Source organism: Somniosus microcephalus, chromosome 6, assembly GCF_052327205.1.
Source record: "Somniosus microcephalus isolate GS21.2 chromosome 6, FLI_Smic_1.0, whole genome shotgun sequence".
In the NCBI taxonomy this organism is placed as follows: Eukaryota; Metazoa; Chordata; class Chondrichthyes; order Squaliformes; family Somniosidae; genus Somniosus; species Somniosus microcephalus.
In genome coordinates, this window is record NC_140992.1 from 80,184,643 (window position 1) to 80,197,627 (window position 12,985).

Consider the following 12,985-nt stretch of genomic DNA (forward strand, 5'->3'; position numbering starts at 1 on the left):
TGTCTCTCGACGCTGTTGCGTCTCCCAGCCCGCTTGTAGCCCGGTCTCTCACACTGGCTGCATTCCCGCTTGTAGCCCGGTCTCTCACACCGGCTGCGTTCCCGCTTGTAGCCCGGTCTCTCACACTGGCTGCGTTTGCCTGCACCGCGGCTTCCGTGCCCTACGCTGCCCCAGTCTCAGCGCCTCTGGCCCCGACTTCTGTCCGGCTCCTTTCCCCGGCCGTGGTCGAGTTCTCCGCCCTTATATCCTCCGTTTTTAAAAAATTTGCTCCCCTACTCACAGTCAACGTGGCCGACTTGCTTCTCGTCGCTGATCGGCTCACTCACCACCGTGATAGAAGGGACGATCACTGCCTGTTGCTGATGGAAGGCTTCGTGTCAGAATTCTTCCTTCTTCCTTTGCTCTGCAGACTCGAGTCTTCTCTCAGCAGAATGACGAGGGCGGATGCCTCTTCTCGACGCCCGTTAAACTGCCTTGGATGTATCTCTGCCGCAGGGTAAGATCGAACTCGTCGCCACTGTTAAGTCTGTGTGTTATATTGCGAATTACTACACAGACCACAAGAGTAAACTTTAACAGGACTTTACTGGTTGAAGGTCAGGGCGGAACTGCCCAATAAATCATTACACAGCACTTATATACCGGTGTGGTCACCGCCGGTATTACAGTATACAGCAGCCAAGATAAAGTAGTGCAACTCTTAAAATAGTTCTCTTAAAGGTGGAACGGTTACATACAATAGTTCCCTTAAAGGTGGAACGGTTACATACACTACACCTAATTTATCTCATATTCTATTTCACTGTTTTTGACCTCAGTGCTGTCCTGTACTATGGGCCCTAATCCTTTATCTTGGAAAAAAGCTAGGGCCGAAAATGTCCTCAAAATTATATTCAAACTGCTTAAAATTATCTTTGAATTGTGCACCACTTCCCATCTGTTTTAATTCCCCTCACAAAAAAGGAATAGTCCCAGTATCTGCCCTGAGCTACCTTATATTTAAAATTGGTATATAACACAGGCTCTATTCCAGAGAGAGAGGAGGTAAAACGGCCTATTTACCAGCAAAAGGCATCGTAAAGGATGTGCTGTCCAAATTATCATTGATTAGCAGCATTCCTTTAGTGATGCAGTCACTTGTTCCAGTCTTATAAGCTTTGCTGCCTAGACTTGCTCTGAGGCTTTCTATTCACATTTATAAGTGCAACTAAAATAAGGGCAATGATTAAACCCCTGTGATCCCACTGCCTTCCTGTGGGATTGTAATTTAACTTGCTGTTTTCGGCAGGCACGCAGGACACCCTCCAGAAGGCAGCGGGGTCCAGCTGTAACTATGTAGATTGGGTCCCGGTAATGTCATTAGAACCTAACTGAAATTTTAGCCTGAGGCTTGAGCAGTGGTGTCTTCCCCGCTAGGGCAAACTGCCGGGGCTGCATCGAAGGCCAGAAGAGGCTTTTCATTTTTTTTTAGGTTTCTTTGTGGGCCAGAAGGAGCAGGAGTGCTTTTGTTATGCACCTCGTCCAAAGTCAATGGAAAGGAAAATCAGGTGGGGTAGAGCAGTCCAATACATCTCCATACAATGAAGCTGCTTTGGAAGTCCTGCAGCAGGTGACCCTTGAGCTTTGGCTGCTTCAGGACAATCTGTATTAAGCTGGCAGAAAAAGTCAATGATGCATAATCCACCGATGCACTGAACCTGGAAGCAGGTAAGGACAAATTTACTAGTCTTAAGATTGCAAAGGTAAGTACTGCTTACATTGTGCTCAATTTTACAATGTTACTGTACAATGTATCTTAACAGCACCTCACTGTAAATTTGGTGCAGCATCACAGAGGGAAAATGCGCAAAATCTCTGATCTACTTTGCAAATGCACAGACATGCTCATGTTTTAAAGGGGCACTGTATGTTGCTGCCATGAGAAAGCATTTGCCCTGTGGCACAATATGGCCGCGATTTCACCAGCCGTGGTGAGTCCAGTGCGGCCGGATCAGAAAGCGACCGCAAACTCCACACCCGTCTTCATCCCGCCTCCTCCAAGTGATTTTACCCTGATTGGGCTTGTTAAGCCCGCCTTGCAAGGTTCCCGGCCAATTAAAAGGAAGCAAGTCTGATGACGACATTTGATGACACGTCATCAGCCGGTTTCCTTAAAGGCACCATTTCTACGTTCATTTTGACAGTTGTGCTGTCAGTGTTCTACAGCATTGAGGTGCTGCAAACACTGACAACCACTGCAAAGAGGTGCATGGCTGCACCCAGGCTCTCCCATGACTCCCTCCATATGCTTATGGAGGGAGTCACAGCACGCAGGGAGGTTCTCTTCCCTCCCAATGGGCGGAAGAGATCAACGCAGCCTGGTTGCACATTGCACAGGAGGGCACAAGCAGGGATGTCATCAGTAGGACCAGGCTGCAGTGGTGCAAACCTTTCAATGATCTCAGTAGATCATGAAACGTTACTGCAAAGCCACACTCAACCTCATCCTGCTGTGCCGCTCATCACATACCATCACTTTGCCTTCCCTACCCTACTCCTGCACATCCTTACTCACACCAACCTACCTTGCACCTCCACCCTTCACACTCACCCTCATCCCAGTCCAATCATACCAACTAACAACACACAAGGGTAGGCACTTGGGTGTTTTAGCTGATGTTCATGTAAACTTTCTGTTAATGTGCTGTCAAGCATTGAAATCCTCATTGTCACCACTTTGCCTTCTTGGACAGATTTGTATGCACCTTTGAAAGCATGTTAGTGAGTTCCAGTGAATGGTGAGACATAACGTCCCCCCCGTCCCATGGTGATGAGTGTGAAAGGAATGGCTTGGACATTGTAGGGATGCTTTATGGTGCTGGTGTGGGGTGGTGCCAACCTAGTGCATCATGTGGCAGCCAGGGTATACAGTGTTAAGTGAAGCAAATCTGGACATGATGAGGCCATCGCTGGCATCCTGGACAGCAATGTGCACGGGTGATGATGCCCTGTGTCCAGTGCAGCATCAGTTGATTGCGGAGAAGGTTGGTGTGGATGTTAGTGCTGCTGGTGTGCCCGGTGATGCTGTTGTTGGGGCTGATCATGTTGGGAGTCTGAGGACCAAGGTGAGATTTTTTCAAGTGCACCAATGCTGATGGAATAGATGGCAGATGAGGTTGAGATGACAGAAGTAATCTGTCAATGTTGAGATAGGTTGTTCCAAGGATGTGACAGTGGATAGAGAGATTACTCCAAACACTTCAAAAGTGCATGAAGCTCAAAAGTGGGTTCCAAATCATTAATGCTCCAGCTTCTAAGATTGGGAATTGAACAGCTGTGTAATTATAGGTTTTAGACCACTTTTGCAGCTTTCACCTATTCACAGCAATCGAGAGTCATTGAGAACACGATATACTTACCTGATGTAATAGCCACTCTCCGGGACCCTCATTAAAAACCTGGGAAAATGGTTCTTAACTACATTTTAATAAACTTTAAGCTATCTAAATTGGCTGACCCACCACTTGGTGTCAGGTCTGAAAGAAAGATTTACATTTATATAGCACCTTTCACGACCACTGGACGTCCCAAAGTGCTTGACAACCAATGAGGTACTTTTGGAGTGTAGTAATGTGGGAAACGCAGCAGCCAATTTGCACACAGCAAGGTCCCACAAACAGCAATGTGATAATGACCAGATAATCTGTTTTTGTTATGTTGATTGAGGGATAAATATTGGCCAGGACACCGGGGATAACTCCACTGCTCTTCGAAATAGTGCCATGGGATCTTTTACGTTCATCTGAGAGAGCAGACAGAGCCTTGGTTTAACGTCTCATCCGAAAGACAGCACCTCCGACAGTGCAGCACTCGCTCAGTACTGCACTGGAGTGTCAGCCTAGATTTATGTGCTCAAGTCCCTTGGAGTGAGACTTGAACCCACAACCTTCTGACTCAGAGGCGAGTGTGCTACCCAACTAAGCCACAGTCTGTTCAGGGATGACAGACCCGACACTTGGAAAACTGACAAGGAGCTTTAGAGCGGGATACTGACCCGCTGTCAATCTTTGCTATTTTGACAGTGGACCCGCCTCCAAACCCGCACTCTGAGCACCGGCAAAATTCAGCCCTACATGTGGCAGGCAGCAAAACACTAGGCACATTGCCAGCACACGGTTTTAGCATGTTGCATGTTCACAGGCTCAATTAAGTTGGCTACTGCCCTGGCACTTGTGTGACACACATCTTCCCTCAGATTCCTTATTGCAGTATCTATCGCTTTTTGACTTGCTTGTGATAAAAAGTTGTACATCATCAGCAATACAGCCTGCATACAGGTGGGGGATCAGCCCTAGAAACTCTGCATGTGGAGGAAAGGTGGAAGAGGGGGAGGTCAAAGGCTTCCCCGAAGCTCAAAGCTAGTACCATCTTTTGCTTTTCATTCTTTATCTCCTTAATCACTCATTCATTCAATCCCTCACGCAGACATATGCTGCAGCACTGCAGTTAACACATTGCAGTGTCTTGCCATGTAAGCACTTTCTCCAGAATGCCTTACTGCTATTCTAAAATCTGTCCTGCTGCTCCTGCACAATCCCAAATAACAGGAGGTGGCAGAGCACAATGTGCTACTTCAACCAAGCATCTCACGGCACCCTGCATCACACACTCCTACAGTGGCAAGCACCACCTCAGCTACATTCATGATGGAGGTGGGGGTGGGGAAGGAATCAGTTAGTGAATTGCAAAATAGAAAACTTGGTGAAGCACATAGCTTCAGTCAGTAGGAGCAAGGACAGGTGTAGTTGTGGGGTCCACGGCCTGTCGGCCTAAGGGCTAATTGAAAATGTCAAAACTGATTGATAAGATTATTATTAGGTAAAGGCATGAAGGGATATGAAACCAAAATGGGTAAATAGAGTTGAGATACAGATCAGCTATGATTTAATTGAATGGCGGAACAGGTTCGAGGGACTGAATGGTCTACTCCTGTTCCTAAGGGCTAAGCCAAGGGCTGCTTCCCAAATGAAGTTGTAGGACACATTGGAGTTCCAGTTATGCCAAATTTTACTTACTGGAACTGTGTGATGTGGTTGCCATTTTGGATGGCATCTTCTATTTCCTAATTGTGAGCTCCTTTTAACCGGTGGAAAAAAAGTTGTATTTGTAGGTCCTGCTGTAAAGTCGTGACCAAATGGTGGCAATATCTTTCTTGGGCAGGGTGTAAGGCACATGGCCAGATGGCTGTTGTTTATTGGATGTTTCAGGCACTAAGGTGTCTATTAGAGCCGGTCTTAAGCTTCTTGCTGAGTGACCAGTTGATTGTGCAGAGATGTCTTCAGTCACTTGCTGCTACTGCCTGTCTTCTCCTGTCTGCCCCGTGACAAGGCCCCTTTGCAGGGCCAACTTATGTTGCTGTGAGCTTTCCATGGGGAAATAGATGATTTGACTTGCCTGACAAACATAGCATCTGTGACCTGTGTTCTGTGGATTTTAAAAGTGCACAGGGAGATTCAGTATTTATGGGGTTCACAGTGGTGAGTATCAATTCTTGTCTCGATATTGTGTGGAATACCTGGTGACAGCAGCGAGTTGGAGTAACTGATATTATCAGACAGATGAAGATCCACACCTGGTGTTCATTCTTTTGGGCACAGAAGGCTGTGTGAAGGTGAGCTGCATTGTGAGCGATTAAAACAAAAATAAAAATTGGGCTGCACCAAAGAGCAGAAGTGGAAATTAAAAGTTATTACAAATTCACCAGAAATAGAGGACAAGCAAATGCAACACGTACAGAAATCTGAATTAGTTTTGCAAGCTAAACCTGCAATAAAGGCTTAACAATTTCCCTTAGCCAGCATGTGAGCCTGAGAACAAAATATTTGAAACTAGAATATATGCCTTACTTATATAGGCACTGAAATGAATTACACAGTCTTTTCATGCATTCTGCATGTGTATTCGAGCATATTCATTTATCATTGATAACACTTAACTCACTGCGAGCAGCCGAGGAGGAGCAGACCTAGCCGGGAACCGGAGCAGAGAGGAAAAAAATCCAGGAGTTCAAAAAAACAAGGTGTGACATCACAGGGCAGCAGGTAGGTGATTGGTTGGTGAGTATTAAGGCTTTTTTTCTCTCGCTAACCTAGGACAGTGGGGTTTAAACTAGGATTGGGAAACTGTAACATACTGTATTACATTTATAGCTTAACTAGTTAAACTAATTAATATAACTGCAGTTAATCATTGATTAAAGATTTAACTAATTAAATAAATAAAATAAGTCTAGACTTATTTGGGAGGAGGCAGCGGACCTGGGCTAGACCAGAGCGAGAGAAGCAGCAACTCAGCAGAGGCAGAATCCGAAAGAGTGACATCAGAGTAGAAAAAGTGACGTCGGCACAAGGGAAGGAGCTGATTGGTGAGTAGTTGGTCAGTGTTTGTTTTTAAGATTTAAGTTTATTTCTGCTAAGGTTGTTCTTAGTCTATTTATTAGAGCCATGGGAGGGCAGCTCGGTCCCGTGGAGTGCACAACCTGTGCCATGTGGGGAGTCCTGGACGCTTCGAGTAGCCTGGATGACCACATGTGCAGGAAGTGTCACCAGCTATGGCAGCTCGAGGTTCGTATTTCAGAGCTTGAACAGCGGCTGGAGTCACTGTGGTGCATCCGCGAGGCTGAGAACAGCGTGGATAACACGTTTCTAGAGGTGGCCACCCCGCAGCTTAACAGCATGCAGGCAGAGAGGGAATGGGTGACCGCCAAACAGAAGAGGAGGATCAGGCAGGTAGTGCAGGAGTCCCCAGAGTGAATCTCGCTCTCCAACCAGTATTCTGTTCTGAGTACTGGTGAGGGCAATGGTTCCTCTAGGAAGTGCAGCCAGAGCCAAGTCCACGGCACCATGGGTGGCTCAGCTGCACAGGGGGGGGGGAGGAAAAAGAGCGGAAGAGCAGTAGTGGTAGGGGATTCGATAGTTAGGGGAGCAGACAGGCCTTTCTGCGGCCGCAGACATGACTCCAGGGTGGTATGTTGCCTCCCTGGTGCCAGGGTCAAGGATGTCACTGAGCGGCTGCAGGACACTCTGAGGGGGGAAGGTGAACAGCCAGAGGTTGTTGTTCATATCGGTACCAGCGACGTAGGCAGAAAGAGAGATGAGGTCCTGCAGGCAGAGTTTAGGGAGCTAAGAAAGAGATTAAAAAGCAGGACTTCAAAGGTAGTAATCTCCAGATTACTTCCTGTGTCACGTGCTAGTGAGTACTGGAATAGGAGGATAGTACAGATGAATGCTTGGCTGGAGAGATGGTACAGGAGGGAGGGCTTTAGATTCCTGAGGCATTGGGACCATTTCTGGGGAAGGTGCAACCTGTACAAGCCGGACCGGTTACACATCAACAGAACTGGGACCAATATTCTCATGGGGAGTGATGTGCCTCAATTATTCCGAGACTCGAAGTTAGCAGAACAAAAGTAAGGCTTTTATTAACTCAGAACATAACACGTAAAATAGAGAGATGTCTTCCTTCAGGAGGCTGATGCCCGACTGAACTTAAATTACAAAGGAGCCAAGTATGGGCGGAGCCCTGCACACAACCAGTTCCAGCACATTCCAATACATAATACATGAGGACTGGGGGAAGGGAAAAGACACAGAAAGCAGGCAGTTACAAGACACAGAAAACAGGCAGTGATGAATGGAATATATTTCATCACATTCACCCCTTCTATAGATTTAGTCTGTTCGGGGGTTTGATCGTCCTCTGCGACCGACGTGGCTGTTGTGGTGCCGCGGGTGTCGGCTGGGTGTCCCCGGTAGCCTCCTGGGTCTCTGCCGCCGGGGTTGTTGAAGGGGTAGTTGGTGGGGGTGCCGTTGGTCGATGTTCTTCCGGGGGTGATGAAAGAATAGTGGGTGGGTAAGGGTTGCTGTGATCGTCGTCGCTGCTATTGCCGTGGTTGTTGTCGATGCCGGCTGGGGCGACGTCTTTTATGGACACGGTGTCCTCCCTTCCGTCGGCGTGCCGGACATATGCGTATTGGGGGTTGGCGTGGAGTAGGTGTACTGGCTCCACGAGAGGGTCCGTCTTGTGGCCCCTCACATGCCTTCGCACGAGTACCGGACCTGGGGTGGAGAGCCATGACGGCATGGATACGCCTGAGGTGGATTTCCGAGGAAAGACAAACATTCGTTCATGAGGCGTGGCATTAGTGGCCGTACACAATAGCGACCGTATCGAATGGAACACATCCGAGAGGACTTCCTGCCAGCGGGAGATAGGGAGGCCCTTGGTCCTTAGAGCTAGAGTGACTGCTTTCCACACTGTCCCGTTCTCTCGCTCCACCTGGCCGTTACCCCGGGGGTTGTAGCTGGTGGTACGGCTCGTGGCGATCCCCTTGGACAGCATGTACTGGCGTAGCTCTTCACTCATGAAGGACGCCCCCCTATCCGTGTGGATATAGCTCGGCATACCGAACAGGCAGAACAGGCTGTTGAGGCATTTAATGACCGTGGCGCTGGTCATGTCTGGGCAGGGGAAGGCGAATGGGAAACGGGAGTATTCGTCCACAATGTTCAGGAAGTAAACATTGCGGTCGACGGACGGGAGGGGGCCCTTGAAATCTAAGCTGAGCCGCTCGAAGGGCCGTGTAGCTTTGATTAAGTGGGCTCTATCTGGGCGGTAGAACCGAGGCTTGCACTCAGCGCAAGTGCGGCAGTTCCTGGTCAGAGACCGAACTTCCTCAATCGAGTAGGGTAAGTTACGGGACTTTATGAAGTGGAACAGCCGCGTGACCCCTGGGTGGCAGAGGTCATTGTGGAGGGTCTGTAGCCGATCCTCGGTGGCGCTGGCACACATCCCTCGTGAGAGGGCGTCAGGGGATTCGTTAAGGGCCCCTGGCCGGTAAATGATGTCGTACTCGAAAGTGGAGAGCTCGATCCGCCACCTAAGAATCTTATCATTTTTAATCTTCCCCCTCTGTTTATTGTTGAACATAAACGCTACCGACCGCTGGTCGGTAAGTAGGGTGAAGCGTTTGCCGGCTAGGTAGTGGCGCCAGTGGCGCACTGCCTCCACGATGGCTTGGGCCTCCTTTTCCATGGAGGAGTGTCTGATCTCGGGGCCTTGGAGGGTCCTCGAGAAGAAAGCTACGGGCCGCCCCGCCTGTTTGAGGGTGGCCGCCAAGGCGAAGTCGGACGCATCACTTTCCACTTGAAATGGAGTGTTCTCGTCCACTGCCTGTAGCGTGGCCCGCTCAATATCCTGCTTAATGCTTTTGAAGGTGGCGTGGGCCTCAGCAGAGAGCGGAAAAGAGGATGCTTTCAAGAGGGGGCGGGCTTTGTCGGAGTAGTTGGGGACCCATTGGGAATAGTAAGAAAATAACCCCAGGCACCTTTTCAGGGCTTTGGGAGTGTTGGGCAGGGGCAGCTCCCGTAGGGGGCGCAATCGGTCGGGGTCTGGTCCGATTTCCCCATTCTCCACCACGCTGCCCAGTATGCAGAGGCGCGTGGTGTTGAAAACGCACTTGTCCTCGTTATAGGTGAGGTTGAGTTTTTGTGCGGTTTTCAGGAACCTCTCGAGGTTCGAGTCGTGATCCTGCTGGTTGTGACCGCAGATGGTGACGTTGTCGAGGTAGGGGAAGGTTGCCTGCAAGTGGTGGTCATCGACCATGCGATCCATCTCCCTCTGAAAGACCGAGACCCCGTTCGTCACCCCAAAGGGGACTCTGAGGAATTGGTAGAGGCGTCCGTTCGCCTCGAAGGCGGTGTATGGGCGGTCCTCTGGTCTGATAGGGAGCTGGTGGTACGCTGACTTGAGGTCGATGGTGGAGAACACCCGGTATTGGGCGATTTGGTTCACCATTTCTGATATGCGGGGTAGCGGGTAGGCGTCTAGTAGGGTGTACCTGTTGATCGTTTGACTATAGTCGATCACCATCCGTTTCTTCTCGCTACCCCTTACCACTACCACTTGGGCGCGCCACGGGCTGTTGCTGTGTTCAATAATGCGCTCTTTCAGGAGCTTGTCTACCTCGGTCGCGATAAACCGCCTGTCCTCCCAGCTGTACCTCCTGCTTTTGGTCGCTATTGGCCGGCAGTTAGGGGTAAGGTTCGCGAATAGCGAAGGCGGCTTTACCTTCAGGGTAGCCAGACCGCACACTGTGAGGGGCGGCTGGGACCCACCGTACTTGAGCGTGATGCTTTGGTGGTTGCACTGGAAATCCAAACCCAAGATCACGCTCGCACATAGATTCTTCATGATTAATACTTTAAAATTATCATACACAGTTCCGTTAACGCACAATTGTACCGTGCAGTAACCCAGAATGGTCGATGTCTGGGTTTTATCGGCCATAGAGATGGTACCCTGAGCAGGGACCACCTTTAGGGAGAGTTGTTGTGCCAGTTCAGGGTGGATAAAACTCTCCGTGCTTCCACTGTCAATTAAGCATTTAACCCGGCACCCGTTTACCTCGATGTCCACCATTGATTTGGATAGCGGATGCGGCCTGGTCTAGTCCACTGTGACCGATGCCACTGTAGGGCCCTGATCGAGACAAGATGGCGTCCACGCTGTCTGCTCATAAGATGGCGGACCCCACGAGGTCGGGCAAGATGGCGTCCAAGATGGCCGCTCCCACGGCGCACACGCGGCGGTGGCGGGTTTTCCGGCGGTTGGTTTTCCGGCGGGGTTCCCTCTGCACACCTTCCCGAAGTGCCCCTTCTTACCGCACTTAAAGCAGGTGGTGCCTTTCGCTGGGCACAGGTTTCTGGTGTGCTTTGGCTGCCCGCAGAAGTAGCAGTTGGGTCCTTGACGCGTCGCGGCTGTCGTAGGGCTTCTGGGGGGAGAGCTGGGCCCCGCCGGTGTCGGGCTGCCGGGCGGGGAAGATGCCTTCCAAGATGGCGGCGCCCTCGGCGCACACGTGGCGGCGTGGGCGGCGCAGGCTGAAGAGTAGGCGTCCGAGTTTCTCTGGGCCATCTCCAGGGACCGCGCGGTGTCCGCAGCCTGTTTCAGGTCCAACTCCGTTTTTTCCAGCAGTCTTTGCCGGATGTGAGTGGAGCTGAGGCCTGTGATAAAGGCATCGCGAACAAGCTCGTCGGTGTACACTGCGGCTTTTACATCTCGGCACTTACAGTCCTTGCCAAGCTTTTTCATGATGCTTAGGAACTCCTCTACCGATTCCCCAGGTCGCTGTGCGCGAGTAGCGAGTAGATGCCTAGCATACACCTCATTCGTAGGCTGCTGGTAATGCGCCTTTAAGGTGTTGCAGGCGGCCAGGTACGTATCGGCGTCTTGGATGAGGGGGTAAACCCGGTGGCTTACCCAATTCCGTAGCATTTCGAGTCTCATCTTCGCAGTGTCCGTAGCGTCTTTGACGGCTGCGGAATTGTCCAGGAAGAATTCCATACAGTCAAACCAGTGTCCGAAGCGTGCTGATGCGTCCGGAGCATGTTGATCCAAATCCAAACGTTTGGGTTTCAGGAGTTGATCCATAGTGTTGAAAATTGAGTTAATAAAATTGATGTGCCTCAATTATTCCGAGGCTCGAAGTTAGCAGAACAAAAGTAAGGCTTTTATTAACTCAGAACATAACACGTAAAATAGAGAGATGTCTTCCTTCAGGAGGCTGATGCCCGACTGAACTTAGATTACAAAGGAGCCAGGTATGGGCGGAGCCCTGCACACAACCAGTTCCAGCACATTCCAATACATAATACATGAGGACTGGGGGAAGGGAAAAGACACAGAAAGCAGGCAGTTACAAGACACAGAAAACAGGCAGTGATGAATGGAATATATTTCATCACAGGGAGGTTTGCTGGTGCTGTTGGGGAGGGTTTAAACCAGCTTGGCAGGGGGATGGGAACCAGCATATAGGAGTAGAAAAGAGGAATACGGTGCATAAAAGAGTGAGTGTGTTGGATAGTACTAGAGAAGAAAGTAATACTAGAGTCAGAAGTAGTACCATATTAGATAGGAGCAGACTAAGAAAGACTACGAAAAATTCAAAAATGGGTTTAGAATGCATGTACGTAAGTGCAGAAATTGTGGTGAATAAGGCTGGTGAGCTACAAGCACAATTAGCCGTGTGGCAATATGATGTTGTGGCAATAACGGAAACGTGGCTTAAAAACGGTGAGGACTGGGCACTTAATATTCAAGGGTACAAGGTGTTCAGAAAAGATAGGAAAGGAAAAAAGTGAGGTGGGGTGGCAGTGCTGATTAAGGAAGACATTGTAGTGTTGGAAAGGGAGGATGTTCTTGAGGGGACAAGGACAGAATCAATGGTTAGAATTGAGGAGCAAAAAGGGTATGATCATGCTATTGGGGGTATTCTATAGGCCTCCAGAGGGAAGTACACATCTGCAGGGAAATCACAGAGATATGCAAGAACTGTAGAGTGGTGCTATTGGGGGACTTTAATTACCAAAATATTGATTGGGATAATGCTAGGGTAAAGGGAAATCAGGGGGAGGAATTTCTGAAATGTGTTCAAGAGAATTTCCTTGACCAATTTGTTCTTGGTCCAAATAGGAAGGAGGCATTGCTGGATCTGGTGCTGGAGAATGAGGTGGGCCAGGTCGACCAAGTGTCTATGGGAGAACACTTGGGTACGAGTGATCATCGTATCATAAGATATAGATTAGCAATGGAGAGGAGGAAGGAACAATCTGGAGTGGAATTTCTAAACTGGAATAAGGCTAACTTCAATGGGATGCGAAAGAATCTAGCCAGTGTAAAATGGAACTAAAGACTGACGGGAAAACTGTAATGGAACAATGGGTGATCTTTAAGGAGGAGGTGTTCCAAGTACAGGCTGGGTACATTCCAAGAAGGAAGGGTAAGGGAACCAAAACAAGGGCTCCTTGGATGACGAGGGATGATGAAACAAAAAAGATGGTGTATGATGCATGTCAGGTGAATTCTTCAAGGGAGAACCGGACTAAATACAATAAGTTGAGAAGGGAAGTGAAGATGAAAATAAGATTGGCAAAGAGAGAATATGAGAGTA